The sequence below is a fragment of the Balaenoptera musculus genome, chromosome 3, assembly GCF_009873245.2.
Source record: "Balaenoptera musculus isolate JJ_BM4_2016_0621 chromosome 3, mBalMus1.pri.v3, whole genome shotgun sequence".
NCBI classification, from domain to species: Eukaryota; Metazoa; Chordata; class Mammalia; order Artiodactyla; family Balaenopteridae; genus Balaenoptera; species Balaenoptera musculus.
The window spans coordinates 128,718,471-128,735,992 of record NC_045787.1 but is presented as its reverse complement, the minus strand read 5'-3'; the positions used below and the strand labels follow the sequence as shown (position 1 = coordinate 128,735,992).

Here is a 17,522-nt window from a genome sequence, read left to right as displayed (position 1 = left end):
TCAGCAGCATATGTTGACCTGGAGAGGTTGAGTGGTGTTACTTGCAGTGCTCCCTCCGTCCCTGCCCCCACCCTCTAATACTGCAAACTCTGTAGTACCAACATGCCTCTCTCCCATAGATGATCTTGAAATAATGGGATGAGCACATTTGGCATAGTTCATGCCAGAGTCAAACAGACCTGAGTTTAAATCCTGGCTCCACCAGTTCCTGACTTTGTGACTGTGGTCAAGGAAATAACATCTCTAAACCTCAGTTTCTACATCTGCAAATGGAGACTAGTAGTAGTGCCATCATCTTGAAGATGTTACAAGTATGAAAATGACCTAATAATATATAAAGGGACATAGCACAGCACATAGACAAAGCAAATCCCCAAGATGGTGGCTTTTATTGATAGTGGTCGTTGTTACCAGGTCCACCTAGACTAGGACCTCTCCATGAAAAGGAATCGGACTTATTTTTCTTTGTGTTCTTCATTGCTCCTTGAACTGCATAGACTTAATGACAGATACTTAGTAAGTACCTGCTGATGGATTTGTTGATGTGCATTTCCCATTAATTCGTTAAACAAATATTTATTGAGTACTTACTACGTGCCAGGCACTGTTTCACATGCTGTGGATACAGCAGCAAACAAGGCACCCTCCTGGAGCTTTCATCCTAGAATTCTGACCAGCACTTTCATAAAACTGATGGTTGCTTATACTTTAGAATCAGGTTTGGAAAGTATCATCCAAAGCATGAGAATTCCCTAAATTGTTAGTGATAATAACTGTAAATCCACTTGATGTTTCTGGAGAACCTGATTCCTTATCTTAAGTCCTCTTCAATGGTTCAGTATTTTTCCACCTGCCACTAGGTCCTGCCTGAATCTAAAAGGATGATTTGCACTTCACTCCACAATCTACATCACAGGGTCCCTCCCATAGTCCTTATCAGCAACAGACCAATTTGTTAATTTGCTTCTCTTTCTTTTTACTGCATTCTGCTGGTACCTGAGAGGCTCTCTGTTTGCATAGAAAGAGGAGTGGATTATCAATCAAGCAATTTAAGTTTTAACCTCTGTTTTGCCGCTATCAATTTGGATAAATTTTTCATTTATTCCTTCAGTGAATATTAATGGAGCACTTCATAGAGACACAGCATGGCCTGGTTGAGGGTTCAGGCTTTGGGGTTAGAATGCCTGGGTTAGAAACTCGCTCTGCTACTTTCTAGCCATGTAGTAGTGGGTGGGTGACTTGACCACTCATACCCTCCTCCTAGGATAGTTGTAAGTATTAAATGAGTTAATACATGTAAAAATCTTAGAACAGTGTCTCTGAAACTTGCAAGTTCTCAATAAATGTTAGACACTATTACTTTCTTGTTAATATCTGTTGTAACTATCAAATGCCAGGCACTGTATATGGCACTGAAGAAATAGTGGGGGTGGGGTGGGGTGGAAGGGGCATGGTGTTTGTCCCTAGAGATCTTGCTTTCTAATAGGTGAAGAGACATTAAACAACGAAATACATAATTACAGATTTGATGAGTGCCAGGAAGGTGGTCTAACGAGTACCATTTGAGTTGAGACTTAAAGAAAAAATAGAAGGTCAAGTGGTGAAGAGGAGGTGTGTGCCTATGTGTGAAAGCCTGTGTAGGAAGAAAGAAAAGCATGTGTAAAGGCCCTGAGGCAGGGACTGAAGGGTCTGTGTGGTTACAGTGTGGAGACTGAGGTGGAGATGTGGCTGACGCGGAGGGCAGGGTCCAAGCCGTGCAGTGCTGGGTGATGCCTGCGGAGCTTGAAAGTTTTCCTAAAGGCAAGGAAAAGCCGTTGATGGCACATGGTTTCCTTTCTAGCACACAGATTTCTCAAAACTAAAGTGAGAGGATTGTATTAGAAAGCTTCTTAAGCCTCTTTGAGACTGAAGAATATGAGATTCTATAGTGACTACCAAAAATAGTCTACTTTTCTGGGAAAAGTAGAAAGAAAATAAAGAAGTAAGGAGGGAGTGAAGGAAAGAGGAAGAAGGGGAGATAAGAAAGGAGGAAAGAAGCAAATGACTAGAACTTCAGTGGAGACATGAAGTCTAGAAATGAACTGTTGAATATTCAATACAGATACAGACTCAGTACATATTACATCTACGGGTGTGTAGGTGTGTTTGACTTATGCACGTATTTGTACGTTCACTGATTTGGCAGGAAACCAAACTGGGGGAGTCTTTCCATGGAAGACAAATAAAGACTAATGGGCTGGAAAAGTTGGAGAGGGCGGAAAACGCTGTGTCAATCATTTTGGTTAAATGCATGATTGCTGGAAATAAAGATGGTTCTGGAACAGCTCCTGCTGGAAAGCTGGTGCTCAGGAATTGAAATGCTGGCTGCGTCATGGTTCAGTGGCTCCTTTCAGGAGGTGCACAGTGGAAATCAAACAGAATTGCATTAGGAAAGGAGTGGCTGAGAAAGGACTCTCTGGAACCGAAAATTTTATTGGAAAATGGAAAAGAAAAAGGAGTTTAGTCCAAAAGAAGGACTGACTCCAAGAATTCTAATTTGTTCCAGACTTCAGGAGCCCAAAGGCGCTTGAACACTTCTTGCCTTGATGTTTAGATGTGGCGGTGAAAAGAGGCACGCAAAGCAGTGAAAATCAAAAATAAATAAGTGTTCTTTGGGCCCAGATTTTTCATTTCCAGGTGAGTAGGGTCAACATTTAAGGATTTTTGAAGGGGAAACACGCACCAGTTTGACTCTGCAAATGCTCTATAATGCTAATACCACCTCTGGCTCTCAGTACTTGCTGTTGATTTGGGCATGTGTGGTTGGGTATCTTTTGACTCTTGTAGCAAATGCTAGGAAAAATACTGATTTAAGTTACCTCAGTGCAATGGGAAGTAAAAGGAGCCCCTTCTGGTTGATGAAAAGTTCTTTCCTGATAAGGAGGTATCCACTAGCAATATGCCTTATTCTCTTAACTACTTCCTGGTTTGCCAGTGCTTCAATTAGCATATGCCTGATTTGAGTTAATAACAGCAGCTGCCACTTAATGGGCATTTACAATATGTTTTAGGTACTGAAAACACATTATCTCACTGAATCTTCACAATACTTTATAAGACAGATTCTTACATTCCCATTTACACACAAGGAAACAGAAGCTCAGAGAGGTTTAGGAATGTTGCTGGGATTGATATGCAGATCTGATTCCAAGCCCATACTCCCTCTGAGCCCATATTTTCTTTTCTTTTTTTTTTTTTTGAGCCCATATTTTCTTATTCGTAAAGTGGAGGTGGCTAATAATATGATCTTTAAATTCTCGTGTTCCCAAATCTCCCTGAGCGAGACGGCAGATTCAGCAAGTTCACTGGTATTTCTGTTTTTCTCACCATGGAACCCTCTCTCCCCATCCATTCTCAGTGTTCCAATGCATTCAAAGATTTACTCCTATCAGACCTTGTTCTGGGATCACTCATCCCCACTAAGGGGATGGTAGATAACAGGAATCAACATTTAGCAATAATTCTTTACTTTTCTGCAGCTGGCAGTCAAAGGCTCATACTCTCGCATTTCAGACCACCCAACGTCATTGGGAGGCAGACAAGGTGAGCATTCTCCCAGGTTGCAAATGAGAAGCTAGGGCTCCTATAGGGAAAGTGAGTCAGCCAAAGCCACACAGTGAGTTAAAAACACCATCAGGACTGCAAGCTCACATCTCCGAAGTCCTGGACTGTCACCTTTTCCAGAAAAGCAAACTGCTTCACTGAGTTCCAAGCTCAGGGGCCAGGCAGGAAGCATGAATGAACAAATGGACAGGTGAGAGAACACTTTTCCCCCTGCCAGTGGTCACTCAGCTTCAGCCAGAATTCATCAAGTGAGAAGCAGGTCCAGATCTTTCTTTTTTTTAATTCTATTTTTAAGAAAAGCTTTACAGAGAATCTGGATTTTAATGTGCAATGCCGTGATTTTGTAAAAGCTGCCTCAAATTTTATTTTAAATCTTTGTGAGAGCCAACTATCACACATCTGTAAGCTAGAGCAACTACTGGGCAGTTTTCTACTTCTGTCTCACACTGAAGAAATGAGAGTTTGAATATGGATGCAGAGATATCTAGCTGACAGCCCTTTCAACCGCAGGAATGCCTATTCCATGGGAGATCCAAACCTCAGTCAAGAAAACCTCGGAGAACAGTGAAGATTTTGGGTCCCAAACAAAAGAGGGTCAGACAGAGACACTCCAAATCCCAGGAGCTGAGAAGATTGTACCTGCAGTGTGATAGTCAACCAGCTCTCCAGAAAAAAAGAAAAAGTAGCATCTGCCAATTTTCATGATGTAAAGATTCCCACCATAGCCAACAGCTACTGATCGTTTAACAACCAGTTTGCAAAATTCGTGAATATTTAACAATTGGCTCCAGATATTTAATAATTGGTATACCAGAGTCCAGTGGTTCCAAAATGGTTGCATATCATAATCACCAGTGAGCTTTTTAAAAAATTCAGCTTCCCAGGCCTTCCCAGATCTACTAAATCAGACTCTCTATGGGTGGATCCTAGAAAGTTGTGTTTTCAAAGAGCTTTCTGAAATGAGCAGCAAGATTTGGAAATCCCCAATGTAATCCCCACATCCAACTAGGAAAGAAATAGTCTTGTGAAGACAGCCTGTTTAGAACATTCAATGAAAGAGTATAGTACAGAGATAAGAAACCCAGGGCTCTGAGAGACAAAAGATAAGCATGTTAAATATTGTTAAGTAATTATAATAATAAAACAAATTTAATTATAAATAGCAGTTTTTGAGAGCAGTCACTGTTCTAGGTACTTTACATGCATTATTTTTTTAGTCTTCACCCTACGAGATAAGTATAACTATTATTTCTATTTTATATATGGGAAAATTACAACACAGAAATTAAATAACATGCCTGAAGTCACACTGTTAGTATACAGGAGAGCTGGGATTGGAATCCAGGCAGCCTGGTTCTGGAAACTACACTCTCAACCAAAATTAGGGAAAGTACCTTCTTCCTGTAAGTAGAGATTATTTTGCATAGAGTAGCTGTACTCAGAAATTTTTCATCAAATTAGACTGAGCAAAGGACAGGAGTTCATTTTTTAAAAAAGATCACACCCGGGCTTCCCTGGTGGCGCAGTGGTTGAGAATCTGCCTGCCAATGCAGGGGACACGGGTTCGAGCCCTGATCTGGGAAGATCCCACATGCCGCGGAGCAACTAGGCCCGTGAGCCACAATTGCTGAGCCTGCGCGTCTGGAGCCTGTGCTCCGCAACAAGAGAGGCCGCGATAGTGAGAGGCCCGCGCACCGCGATGAAGAGTGGCCCCCGCTTGCCGCAACTGGAGAGAGCCCTGGCACAGAAACGAAGACCCAACACAGCCATAAATAAATTAAATAAATAAATAAATTAATTAAAAAAAAAAAAAAAAAAAAAAGATCACACCCTTCTGTATTTCCCAGGGTATCTGGAAATCTTTGTAAGCTTTTATTCCATTTTAGTGACCCTTTGACAAAGTCTATTCTGAATCCACTAGTCCTTGAGCAGATATATTTCCTGATTACTGAACAGAAAGAGTTGAATCTTCTATCTCATTTTTTTTTGTGGTTTTGTTTTCACTCTACTTGGCACCCTAATAGCATTAACACTCCTTATACTGGCTCTGGAAGTGGACTCCACACCCTGTGGGAGCTATACACCATCTGTTTCTAAGTCATCCTGCCTTCAGTCTTCCATTTAACACTGTCCTGGTCTCACATCATGACTGAGGCTAGAAACCAGCTTTTAGTGCAGATGTTCTGCTGCACAAGGCAGTCTGGCAGTCTATACTCACAGGGCAAGCCTGGGACCATTAAACATTCCAGATCTTACAGGCACACGGAGAGAAGAATGACAGCAACCCTGTAAAACCTTTAGGCTCTTTCCCAACAAAATGATAAAAAACCTAACTTTTATTTACCAAGTATATAAAGCCAAATTTAGAAGAAACAAACCCAGGAAGGTCAAATAGTGCCTATTGGAATGTTTATCTTTTGCTTTGTTTTAGAAAGAATTTAAGGCAAGAGTCTCAATCCCAAATGCCAACAGGACTGGACTGATATAAATGAGAAGTGACCAGCTGGACATTGTGGTGACTGGGAAAATGCATGCCTCATCTAAAGGGGGAGACCACTGCCTAGGGTCAGCCTGTTGTGGACAGGTCTGTGAATTTTTTAAGAGAAGGCACAGGACTTTCACTTGTGTTAATGATTTTGTAAAAGCTGCCTCAAATTTTATTTTAAATCTTTGTGAGAGCCAACTATCACACATCTGTAAGCTAGAGCAACTACTGGGCAGTTTTCTACTTCTGTCTCACACTGAAGAAATGAGAGTTTGAATATGGATGCAGAGATATCTAGCTGACAGCCCTTTCAACCACAGGAATGCCTATTCCATGGGAGATCCAAACCTCAATCAAGAAAACCTCAGAGAGGGACTTCCCTGATGGCGCAGTGGTTAAGAATCCGCCTGCCAATGCAGGGGACACGGGTTCGAGCCCTGGTCCGGGAAGATCCCACATGCCGCGGAGCAGCTAAGCCCGTGCATCACAACTACCGAGCCGGCGCTGTAGAGCCCGTGAGCCACAACTAGAGAAAGCCCGTGTGCAGCAACGAAGACCCAACACAGCCAAAAATACATAAATAAAATAAACTAAAAAAAAAATTAAAAAAAAAAAAAAAAAAAAGAAAACCTCAGAGAACAGTGAAGATTTTGGGTCCCAAACAAAAGAGGGTCAGACAAATGGCAAACTATATAATTTGGACCAATGAGGACAAACAGAAAAACTGGACAAAGTACTTAAAATCTGCTTGAAGATGTAAAGAGCTAACAGGAGAGTGAAGAACTGCAGAGCCAGGATCTGGGGCTGGAGGAAAGTCAGTGAGTAAGCCACGTGTTTGGAGCTACTTTTGCCCTGGAGACATTCACCAATTCCGCTGGAAGCAGCTAAACTCCAGAGGAGTCAGGAATAAGAAGGTGGGGATTGGAGTTCAGGACCAAAAAGTGGTGGCAGTGGAATGAGGCTGTTAAACAATGATCACTTTGAGTTGAAACCCAGAAGAACTGCCCAATAGGAGGGAGAATGAACCTGGAAATAGGTGCTTGTAGGAACTGCAGTTTTGATTCAAATCATTGCAATCTCTGAAATTGTATTAAAATGAAAATGGATTGCTATCAGTAAGGAAAACATATATTCTTTAGGGAAAAACATAACATAACCCTATGTCTCAAATTATTTCTACAGAAAATTCTGCAATACAATGACCAGCACACAATAAAAAACAACCAGTTACGCCAGAAGATAAAGCAGCATAGATAAAAATGAACAGGAAAGGAGAGAAAATAGGGAGATACTCACAGGGACTCAAGATATTAGAGTAATCAGACATATGTTTTATAATCAACTATGTTTACTACCTTCCAGGGGGTAAAATACAAGATTGATAATTTCAGCAGACTACTGAAAATCATGCAAAATAATCAAGAGAAAATTCCAAATTTTAAAAGTACAAAACTGACATCAAGAATTTTACAGGCATAATGGCAGATTGGATACTTCTTATAAGAGAATTAGTAAACTTCAAGATAGATCAAAAGGAAAATAATAGGATTAAAGCATAGGAAGAGAAAAGGATGGAAAATTATTATTATTGCTGTTTTATTCAGTCCATGTTTATTTATATTTACCCATATATTTATTTTTTTCCTTTTTATTCCATTCTGCATCTCTGAGTTTCCATCTAGAATAATTTTCCTTCTCCTAAATAATATCCTTTTTTTTTTTTTTAAAGATTTAATTTTATTTATTTTTGGCTGCATTGGGTCTTCGTTGCTGGACTCGGCTTTCTCTAGTTGCGGCGAGCGGGGGCTTCTTATTGCGGAGCACGGGCTCTAGGTGCGGGGGCTTCAGTAGTTGTGGCACACGGGCTTAGTTGTTCCGTGGCATGTGGGATCTTCCCAGACCAGGGCTCGAACCCATGTCCCCTGCATTGGCAGGAGGATTCTTAACCACTGTGCCACCAGGGAAGTCCCTGGATAATATCCTTTAGTATTTCCATTAGCATGGGTCTCTTGTTGACAAATACGTTTTAAAATTTGTATAAAGATGTCTTTATCTAACAGTCTCTCTTGAAAATCAGTTTTTGTTGGATACAGAATCTTCATTTGCAGTTATTTTCTTTCAGCTCTTTAAAGATAGAATTCACTTGTTTCTTGTGAAGAGTCAGCTGTCTGTCTTATTGTTGATCATTTCTCAGTAATCTGTTTCTCACCCTTTCCTCACTCTGAATGCTTTTAAGAGTTTGTCTTTGGTTTTCAGCAATGTTACTATGTTGTGTCTAGGTGTGATTTCTTTTATTTAACATGCTTTGGGTACATTGGACTTCTTGAATTTGTATCTTAGTGCCTTTTATCAGGTTTAGAAAGCTCTTGGCAATTGACTCTTCAGACATTATTTCTGAATCCTCTTACTTTCTCCATATGACATTCCATTTACATGTATGTTAGGGTTTTCCAGTGTACCCACCATATTTCCCACATATTTTGTCAGGTTTAAAAATTCAAAAATTATACAACAATCATGGTATGTATGTTGGCTGGAAAAAAATAAAGCTATAATGTTGTAAGATCTTTGCACTGTCTAGGAAGATGGTATAAGTAGCAATATACAATAAGATTTGGTAAGTCTAGAATGAATGTTGTGATCTCTAGTGTAACCACGAAAAGAATAGTTACGGGTTGTCAACTTTCCAAATTAATAAGATAAGTAAAAATGGAAAAATAAAATATTTAGTAAATCTGAAAAAAGTCAAGAAATGAATGATGTATCGATAGTTAAACATACTTTTAGAGGGAAACATACCTCCCTCTAATGTATGGCTTTAAAAACACATACATTAGAAAAGAAGAAAAGCTGTAAAAAAAAATCAGTGAGCTAAGCATCCATTTCAAGAACATAAGCGAGAAGAAAATAGAGTGTAGAAGTTAATTAAATAAGAAACATACAATAGAAAAGATGAACAAAGTCAAAACAAACCCCTAAAGAATCTTAGAGAAAATGCAAGAGCAAACAAACACAAAAACAACCAATGTCAGGAATATAGAAAGTAACATCACTACAAATCCTACAAACATGAAAAAGATAATTAGACAATATTATGAACAAATTTATGACAAGATATTTGAAAATATAGATGAAATGGGAAAATTCCTACATAATATAAATTATTAAAACTGCCACAAGAAGAACAGCAAAATTGACTAGTACTATAACTATTCAAGACATTTAATGCTTTGCACAAAGAAAACTCCAGACCCAGATTACCTCTCTTCTGGGTTCTATAAAACAGTTAAGAAATAAATAACAACCATCTTGCATGGCTCTTCCAAAGAATAGAGAGAGGGAGCACTCCCTTATTCTTCTTCTGAGGTCAGCACAGCTCTGATATCAAATTGAACGAGAACATTATAAGAAAAGAAAATTACAGGCACTTTATTTCATAATCAGGATGAAAAAAATCTTAAAATATTAGTAAACAGTATATAGGAGTTAATATCATGACCAAGTTGGCAGGAAAAAAATAATGTTGTCATTATTCATAGGTGACAAGATTATATTTATAGAAAAGCCCAAAAACACTATAGAAAAGTATTAGAATTACTAAGTGAATATGGCAAGGTCACTGGACATGAAATCAATATGAGTAATCATTTCTATTTTTATATACCAGCAACAAACAATTATAACATAATATTTTAAAAGATACTGTTTATAATAACATCAAAAAATGTTAAATACCTAGAAAACAGATATAACAAGTCATATGCAAGATCTCTATACTGAAAAACTACAAAACATCACTGAAAGAAATATAAGAAGACCTAAGTAAGTAGAGCAATATATTATATTATTGGATTGAGAGACAATTTTTTTTTTTTTTTTTTTTTTTTTGAGAGACAATTTTTAAAGATATCAATTCTCCCAAACTGACTTGTAAGTTAAAGGCCACCTCAATTCCTGTAGTTTATTTTTATTCATAATTTGATACGTTGATTCTAAAATTTATATGAAAATGTAAATGTCTAACAACAGGTTCAAAACAAATTTGAAGAAGAATAAGGTGGAAAGACTTACTGTCTCAAACATCAAGACTTAGGTTAAATTTAAGACCTAAGATGTACAAATAGACCAATGGAATAGTAAAGAAGACCAGAAACAGAGCCACATAGACTTGGTCACTTGATTTATGACAAAGATACCATTGAAGTTCAGTGGAGAAAGGATGAGTTTTTCAATAAATTATGCCATCAGTTGGATATCTGTTTGGAAAAATTGTTTCTAGACCCCTGTATCAGACCATATAATAAAATCAATTCCAGGTGGAATAATCTAAATGGAAAACATAAAGCCACCCGAAGATAATCTAAGAAAATATCTTCATGACCTCAGGGTGGGAGAAGTCTTCTTAAATAAGATATAAAATATTCATAAAGGAAAAAACTGATAAATTGCACTGCATTAAGATGAACAATTTCTGTTCTGTACGTCAAGAGATACCATTACATCAAGAGATACCATTAAGAGAGTGCAAATACAAGCTACAGAAAGGAAGATGATATTTTCAACATACACATTTGACCAAGGGCTCATATCTAGACATCTACAAATCATTAAGAAAAGCACAGACACCCCAGTAACAAAATGGGAAAAAGGCATGAACTGTTGTTATCCCTGTAAAAAGCATATCAACATTTCAATAAACATAGAAATGAAGCTAACCTCGTGAATAATCAGGAGGGATACAAATTAAAATCACAATGAGTTGTCACTACACCCCCACCAGAATGGCTAAAATTAAAATGACTGACAATCCCAAGTGTTTGAGAGAATTTGGAGCAATGAGAATCATCACATACTGATGGTGGGAGTATAAATTAGTCCCACCACTTTGGAAGCTATATGGCAGGATGTATTAAAACTGAACATTCTCATACCACTCCTAGGTTTACATCCAACAAAAATACGTGCACATGTGCAGCCAGAGACATATACAAGAATATTTATAGACTCATTTTTCAAAAGGGTAAGCAGCTCAATTGTCCATCAACAGTAGAATTATAGATGGGTGAATTATAGATGGATGACATATTAATTCAATAGAATCCTATATAGAAATGAAAACAAGTAAACTACACCCATATACAACAATACGGATAAATCCGATAAGTGTGATATTGAGCAAAGGAAATCAGATAGACACACATAAAATCATATTGGATTATTTCCTTTATGTAAATTTCAAAAAGAAGTCAAAATTAAACTCTAACAATTAGGAATGCATGTTAGATGGTAAATCTATAAAGAAAAACAAAGATATGATTATAAGAGTCAGAGTTTCTCTTTGGTGGGACAGTGTATGTGGCTAAAAAGGGTACAAGGAAGTTCCTGGAGGGCTGGCAACATTATATTTCTTGACCTGGGTGGTGGTTACTCGGGTGTTAACTTTGTGATCAATCACTGAGCTATATAGTTTTGCTCTGAGTATGTGTGTTAGACTTCACAATTTAGGAAAGTTAAAAATGAAAGAGAAATCAGAAACCAAGATTTTCAAGTGAAATTCCTGGATTTGAAAATGTTACTAACTCATTTTGAAAACTTTAGACAACTGTGTGGGCCATTCCCATTTCATCTGTGAGCTGCCATTGTGTAACCTCTAAAGGTAACTTGTGTTTGATGGGCAGTTCTGGGCAGGGGGCTTGGATCTTTTCTGGTGCAAGAGTCTGAGAAAGTAAGAGGGCACCACTTGAGTTCGCATGTAGAGAAGCAGAGTTAAACTGAAGTAACAAGTCAAACTTATTTCTCTTAGCTCTTTTCTTTTTCTTTTTCTTTCTTTTCTCTCTCCTCTCTCTGTCAGTGATAGCAGATCCCTGAAGAAAGCTCCAGGGAGAAATTTTTAAAAGTTGTTTCTGTTGTGTCCATGAATGATAGCAACATCACAAATGATATAGGACTCATTCTGAGGCTTCTGGAGATTATTAACCAGAGGAGAAAATATATGGTATTAGCATTACCATTTATGGAGAGCTCACTATATACCCAACCCTGTACAAAATTCTCTGCATATCATTTAATGATCATACCATTTAAACATTCCTGTGCCATGGGAATTATTGGACCTGTCTTATAGATGAGAAAGTTGAGGCTCAAGAACATAGCACACCAGCGGCAAATGGCAGAGACTGGATTCTTGCTCAGGGCTGTCTATTACCGACCATTACATCATCCTTGTGAGGCCATCAGTACCCATGTGAGATATATAGACATCCTTCAGGATGTCCTAGATTTTGTAGAGCAGAGAAGTAGGTATTTGCATATTCAACATGAAAAATGGACTCTAGCTTCTTAAGCCCTCACTACCTTGAGCACTCAATAAATACAGGTAATTGTTACAATCTGTTCATCCTTACACTTTCCCTGAGACCCGTGGTACAAGCTCAGTATAGTTAAACAAAGCCCAGACCAGTTCCCCAGACTGAACACAATGGGCACAGAGAGGGAGAAAAGGAATCATAGCAATCATGGACTAAAGAACCAGTCTTCAGTACACCATTACTGTATGACCAAGGACAATATAGGCTAAATAGTGAATGTTCAAGAAATTCAGAAAAGTAAAACACTTTAGTCTTGGAAAATACCAATAGAGGTGGTCTGGTCACTTTCCTCCATCCTAGAATATGGGAATTGAGGCCCAGGGCAATATGGAACATGGGGTTATGATGGGAAGAGTTTCACTCCACACAAGACGACTAGTTTGCAATGGTAGCTGGACCTTGGGTGAGTCACTTCATCTCTTTGGGCTTTGTTGTCTTTCAAATGGGAATGTTAGAATAGACATCATTTTTAAAAGCAATTTAAGCTTTTCTTTATGACAAATCTTAACTGCAATTCTAATATAAGGCAGGGCATGGTTAAACAGTGAGGAGGAGAAGTCAAGTTTGTCTCTTTGTTCCTCCTGCCCCCTTAGAGCAGCCCTGGAGGTAGCTCCTAGACCAATACCTGGCAAGTAGTAGGTTCACAATGAATATTTGAAGAGTTGAGTGTGAGTGTTCTCTGTTCCTGGAGAGCACAATTTACAAAATCTGGGATAGGGCACTTTAAGGTCCCTTCCAACTCAAAAACTCCAGTCATCTAAGGAACTCGCCTGAGATCATCCTGGGAGCAAGGTAGGGAGAGAGCTTGGTGGCAAACTGGCTCTCCCATCTGGCATTCCAGGGTCCTAGGACTCACTCTCTTGCCTCTTGGCCATGGGCTAGTTCATTTATGAGCTCTTCAGTTCAAGCCCCAGCTCTCCAGAGTTGTGTGAAGAGGCATTCTTTGCTCTTCCTCTCATATTTTTTTTAAACTCTGATTTGATTTTCACCTTTGCCTTGAACATGTACCCTGATGACAGGAAACACACACACATGAGAGTGAATGAAAGTTAATCCCAAGCCCTTCATGTCCCAGTGAAAGGTCAGGAACCAAAGATGCCTTCATCTTAGCAGTGGAATTATGAAATAACAAGGCTGGAGGAAGTCATTTCCAGTATGGTATCATTGTGCAGAGTGTGGACTCCAGGACGCTTTTCTGAAAATAAAAAGGTAAAAAAAAAAAAAAAAGTGTGGACAGGCTTGGTTCAAATCTTAACTCTATCACTCATTGGCTAGAGCAGGGGTCCCCGACCCCCTGTTAGGAACCTGGCCACACAGCAGGAGGCGAGCAGTGGGGTGAGTGAACGAAGCTTCATCTGTATTTACAGCCACTCCCCGTCGCTCACATTACCGCCTGAACCATCCATCCCCCCACCCCCCGCCCCCAGTCTGTGGAAAAATTGTCCTCCATGAAACTGGTCCCTGGTGCCAAAAAGGTTGGGGACTGCTGGGCTAGAGGATCTTCTGCAAGATCCCAAACTCTTATGGGCCTCAGGTTTCTTTTTTTGTATCAATAAAATGGGGATAACAGCATCCCTTACCTCATGGAAATACAGGGGGGAAAGTATATAAGATGTTAAACATAGAGCCTGGCAGCCAGGATGTGCTCAGTCAGTGGTAGCTATTATCATTCTGACCAGCCAGCTGCTGAGTGAATTCTCTTGGCAGCATCCCTGCCAAATGGTCCTCTGCTTGAAAACTTCCAGTAATGGGGAACTCACTACCTCAAGGGGAATCAGCTCATCCTCAAGCATCTGATCAGCTGAGACTTCCACCTTCCTCTTGAGACAAGGAAGTCCCTGAAGGCCAAGATGAGACCATTCCAGGTGGGATCCCAGGGTGCGATGCCACTCTGACAGCCAAGCCTATAGTTAAACTTGAGATAAACAGAAGGCTTTACCTCCCAGGTCTGCTGGGTTGGCAGTCTCTGTGCAAAGCTCACCTAAACCCAAATTACTAAGCTGCCAGACATAGGGAAACTCTGAAATAATTCTTTAGCAGCAAGATTCCAAGGTGGCAGACATCTATCTGCTTCCTTTCCTGGTTTGCCTCCAGCCCCTAGCCTAGCAAGGAACAGACAGGTACTTCTCTTTGGTCCACTCAGGATGTTTCTTTTTCAGTCTGAGATTTGAGACCATCATTTTCTATAAATGTAAGCCCCTTGTGTACAGTGGCCTGAGATCCCTATGACTTCCCATGGTGAAAAATCTGGTGGACACATGGCATTTCTCTCCTCAAGAAATTCAGGATTAGAGAACATTTCTCTTTCCTACTATTTGGAAACCTAGCCCTACAATCTCCATACTGCTGCCCCATCAGTAGGAGATGGCTCACCCTATGGACCACCTGTGACCAACCCTATGTGGCCCTCAAGGCACTCAGTACTCTGCCTACTTTATCTAGCCAACTTCCTCATCCTGCACAGAATCTTCAGTCAAGCTTGTAGCCTTCCTCATTTTCTCCTGTGACTACATGTCTCAAGACCTTTACCCATGCTATCCTCAGGCAAAGCATCTCCTCTTTCCTGCCTTTCACGTACTTTAAAGTCCTACTTTCTCTGAACTTTTCACTATGATTTTTGACCCTTCCCAACCACCCAGGATCCATCCCTATAATATAGATGCAGTCACTTTAGTTTTCTGAATTGGTGGCAAACTCACTGGCAGGCTTGCACCACTCTGAAATAATCTGTGAGTGTTGTGCATTTGCAATATTACGGTCTTTTGGGTTAAGTGCTGTGGCTTACATTACTTTCATACTTTCTAAAGTGCCTAGCCTAGTAGATGCTTAGTAAATTTTTCTGGATAAAAAGAATCTATTTGAAGTGATAAAAAGTATTAAACTAGAATTAGCAATGGACTGCAAGTCAGCCAAAAAGAAAGGAAATTATATAAAATCAACAGCCCCACTCTGGTGAACCTATGCTATTTAATACCAGTTACCATTGTTTGACTTTTATTTAATTCTGTTAAAGTATTATCGTAGGACAGATAGGCAAATTTGTGTGATTTTCAGTGGACCACATCATAATCTCAGGACTATAATACTTACTGAATGAAGGGAAGGATGGAGGAATTCCTGAGAAGGAAATATAATTTCACATGCAATTAAGGGAGGCTGATAAATACAGTACATTATCAAAATCAGTTCTCCTTGAGGCTGCCCTTGGATCTCAATTCTTTTTTTTTTTTAAAGAACTTTAAAAAAAAATTAAATTATTTATTTTATTTATTTTTGGCTGCGTTGGGTCTCCGTTGCTGCGTGCGGGCTTTCTCTAGTTGCGATGAGCGGGGGCTGCTCTTCACTGCGGTGCACAGGCTTCTCATTGTGGTGGCCTCTCTTGTTACAGAGCACAGGCTCCAGTAGTTGTGGCACATGGGCTCCAGAGCACAGGCTCAGTAGTTGTGGCGCACAAGCTGAGTTGCTCCGTGGCATGTGGGATCTTCCTGGACCAGGGCTCGAACCCGTGTCTCCTGCATTGGCAGGTGGATTCTTAACCACTGCGCCACCAGGGAAGCCCTGAATCTCAATTCTTGCCTCAGCTCTGTAGCATGGCATTCAAGGCTCTCCATATTCTTTTTTTTTTTTTATTGAGGTATAGTTAATTTACAATGTTGTGTTAGCTTCAAGTATACAGCAAAGTTGTACACCTGAAACTAACACAACATTGTAAATCAACTGTACTCCAATATAGAATAAAAATTAAATTTAAAAAAGTATACAGCAAAGTGATTCAGATATACATATATATGTATATATATTCTTTTTCAGATTCTTTTTCATTATAGGTTATTACAAGATATTGTGTATAGTTCTCTGTGCTATACAGTAGGTTCTTGTTTACCTATTCTGTATAGAGTAGTGTGTATATGTTAATCCCAAACTCCTAATTTATCTCTCTCCCCCACCACTATCCCCATTGGTAACCATAAATTTGTTTTCTATGTCTGTGAGTCTATTTCTGTTTTGTAAATAAGTTCTTTTGTTTCGTTTTTTTTAGATTCCACATATAAGTAATATCATATGATATTTGCCTTTCTCTGTCTGACTTACTTCACTTAATGTGATAATCTCCATCCATGTTGCTGCAAATGGCATTATTTCATTCTTTTTTATGGCTGAGTAATATTCCATTGTATATATATACCACATCTTCTTTATCCATTCCTCTGTCTATGGACATTTAGGTTGCTTCCATGTATTGGCTGTTGTAGATAGTGCTGCAATGAATATTGGGGTGCATGTATATTTTCAAATTATGGTTTTCTCTGGATATATGCCCACGAGTGGGATTGCTGGATCAGGTGGTAGTTCTATTTTTAGTTTTTTGAGGAACCTCCATACTTTTCTCCATAGTGGCTGCACCAATTTACATTCCCACCAACAATGTAGGAGGGTTCCTTTTTCTCCACACCCTCTCCAGCATTTATTATTTGTAGACTTTGGAATGACGGCTGTTCTGACTGGTGTGAGGTGATAGCTCATTGCAGTTTTGATTTGCATTTCTCCAATAATTAGTGATATTGACCATCTTTTCATGTAAGACTCTCCATATTTTAAGTACAGATGCTTTTCCAGTTTCAGCTCTCCAATTTGCTCCATTTGCCCCTATGTTCCAGAAAATGGACTGTTTAGTGTTTTCCAAATATAGTTTTAGTTCCCTGCTGTTATCTTTGCTTATATTTTTTTCCCTTTCCGCTAAGATGTACTAAACCCAACCCATAATTTAAGCTCCAGCTAACTCCTCTCTGAAACCATTCGAATCAAAGAAAAAGGATCAGCCCAACCAGGTTGTGATCTCCCTGTCCCTGAATTCTTCCTCCCGCAAATAGTTTGACTATACCTCTTTGACAAGACTTTGTATGTTTGGGCTCATATATATAATTTGTGATTGGTTATTTACATGCCATTCTCAAGAGCTTCTCCTGGACTGCGACCTGAGGGCAGGAGTGGTCTTTTATCCATCTTGATGTTTCCCCTGGCACTTAGAAACAGCAAAATTTGCTCAACAATAGCTAATAATAGTG

General features: G+C 39.3%; 1 protein-coding gene across 3 annotated transcripts in view; it reads right to left on the bottom strand.

The window, feature by feature from the left end:
* The window catches only part of GRIA1 (glutamate ionotropic receptor AMPA type subunit 1), a 307,614-nt gene that overhangs the window by 176,580 nt on the left and 113,512 nt on the right, over window positions 1-17,522 (bottom strand). The window lies entirely within an intron of this gene.